The following is a 2,961-nucleotide window of genomic DNA, read 5'->3' on the forward strand; positions in this document are numbered from 1 at the left end:
TCTCCCTCTTTTTCTCTGTATATTTATGACCAGAGCAAAAATGTTAAAAAAAAAAAAAAAAGTTTGTTACTTTGAATAGTCCTAAAAAGAAAAAAAAAAAAAAAAGTAAAATCAAACCCCCTTCAACGGTCGCTTTGTTGTTTTAGAATTTTAAGGTGGAAGTCTGTTCGAATATCAGAATTTGTAAAATCTAACCAGTAATAAAACCACTTATCGAAACTACTTGGCGCCACTGCTGTTGGGTGTGAAATTCACAGGACTTAAGGGTCTTATTGAAACCCAGAGATAAATCCTTAGGCCTCCACTTATTAATCAAATGTTTTAGGGGCTCCTCTCCTGTGCCAGGTTTTGGGCTGGTGATCAGGATTACTGTCCTCAAGGAATTCAGAGTTTAGAGGCAGACACAGGCAAGAAACAATCCTAACTGTGTGATACAGGCTCAAGTGGAGGATATGTAAACTTCCATTAATTCATTCATTGGTTCTTTCAAATATTTTATAAACACAACCTGATGGATATTTGGGATACAGAGGCCAAAGGTCCTTATACCTGCCTTTTCTGCTTGTGTCTGGAAGATAATAGCCAGTTAGAGAACATAAAAATTTTAATTTTATATTCAATAAATGAGGGAAGCCTTCTGAAAAACATGCAGGTTTTCCATATAAGAAATGAATTCTTTCACCACAGGGCAGCTTAAGCTCTGGTTTTCATAATGACACAAAATTTTAAAATCTTCCAAGGGGGCTGAAATGAACTTGGTTCCTTTGCTAAAGCTTCAGGTAATCTCAGACTATACTAGAGAAAAGACACATGCAGAGAAGGTGAAAGTTCAGAGCAGGCAGAGGTTGGAATTACTACTACTGAGCAGCGTGACCTGAGGCAAGTCATTTCACCTCTTTGCGTCTCAGTTTCCTCAGCTCTAAGCTGAAGATGGAAACCCTGGTGGAGTAGTGGTTAAGAGTTATGGCTGCTAACTAAAAGGTAGCAGTTCGAATTCACCAGGTACTCCTTGGAAACCCTATGGGGCAGTTCTACCCTGTCCTACAGGGTCACTATGAGTTAGAATCAACTCAGTGGCAATGGGTTTGGTTTTTTAAGATGAAGACAATGACCCTTACATGGTAAGACTGTGGTGAGGGTGAACTAAGATATGTTAAAGGGGCTTGGGATATAGTAGGGGCTCAATGCATTTTGTTGAATGACAAGCAAGTGACCCTTGAGGACTTTGCAGGGGGAGAGCAGGAATGTGTGTATCCAGGCATTGCCTGTCATTGTTGAATGCACCAAATAGATGTGCCTGTCCACTGGGCATTTGCACCCCTGGTTTCTCCCCTTGAGCCCCACTGCAGAGTGCTTTGTTACCAGCTTCCCTGAATGCAGCAGTTACTCACCAAAGTAATCCCCAGTGCCCAGCAATTTGAAAGCCCAGAGGGAAAAATCATGGCTGCCTTGAGGAGAAAACAGCCAGGCAAGATTGGGCAGGGAATCAGCCCAGCCTAGGACCAGAGTCTCCCTTCCTCTTCTGCCCTCAAGGTTGAGACAGAGTGGAGGCAGGGAGTGAGGCAAGAATGATCTGAGAATGCTTAAAGCCCAACAGACTGAAATGTTAAACACACACAAGCACATACACACAAGTACACTACTGTGTTATTTCTTTTTAATGCCTGGCAAATAGTAGGAGAGCAATAATTTTTTGTAAACATTTATATTGACATATAACTTACATAAAGTGCATACATCGGAAATGAACAGCTTGATTAATTTTTTCCAAATGAACACACCCATGTAACCACCACCAAATCAAGATATAGGACATTTTCAGCACTAGAAAGCTCCCTTGGGGCCCCTCCCTATTAGTCCTTCCCAAGGCAGCTACTCTTCTGACTTGTAGCACCATAGATCTGTTTTTGATCAATAACATTTTTGCTGAATGAATTCAGGAGACTCAGCAAGATTAGCCAACTTGCATGGGGTCATGTAGCTTGTCAGTGGAGAAGCCAGGATTTGAACACAGATCTGTCTGCCTCTAGACCCCAAGTTCTCAACCTTAAGCAGACACAAATGTTCAGTCACCCACTGCAGTATGGGGGTTAAGAGCCTCAACTTTTTCACCTGTCAAATGGGTAATCTACTCTGTCCATCTTTGATGCCTACATGAGAGAATGCAAGCAGAGGGCCTGGCACGTGGACAGCCACAGGTACACCGCACCTGCAGGTACCCCCAGGGACTCATACACGCACCCACAGACCTGCACACATGAACACTCTGGAGACACTCATAGAAGGATAGACCCACAGGCTCAGGTGCTCACACCAGACAGCACCACACAAAGGCACACATACACAGATGCTCGCAGACAGACATAAACAGGCACAGACCCTCCCAAATACACTAGACCAGACACCCAGACCACCCCACACAGGGAGCCCTGCACACAAACCCAGACGTGCACACATGCAGACGTTTACAGGCACCCAGACGCCCCCACATAGCCCGGCCGTGCCCCTTGCTCAGGCCCGGACAGAGCAGAGTCTGATCCCTATCTTGTCTGTCAGCACTGCCAACCAGATGGAGCCGGCCCTGGAATGGTGCCCGGGGGTCCCCCCACCCCTACACAGGAGCTAGTTTAGAAGCAAGGCCTGCTATTGGGCCAGGGATGGGGGCACTGAGGAGGAGGTACTTCACTCCCCAGATTCAGAGGCTTAGAGAGACACACACAGTGTGTAGTGAGAAACTCAGAAAGAGAGAGAAGACAGAGTCGGAGAGAGGGAGAAAGAGAAAATGAGTCTGGGAGACAGAAAAAGAGATACAGAGTGGAGCACAGAGACAGGAAGGGGAAGAGACAGAGAAAGTCAGAGACCTGGAGAGACAGCAATAGTGACAAAGCACAGAAGCAGAGAGACAGAGATAGATGGGTAACAGGGAGAGAGATGGAAAGAGAGGGAGAGGAACAGAGACAG

This window comes from Elephas maximus, chromosome 9 (assembly GCF_024166365.1).
Source record: "Elephas maximus indicus isolate mEleMax1 chromosome 9, mEleMax1 primary haplotype, whole genome shotgun sequence".
In the NCBI taxonomy this organism is placed as follows: Eukaryota; Metazoa; Chordata; class Mammalia; order Proboscidea; family Elephantidae; genus Elephas; species Elephas maximus.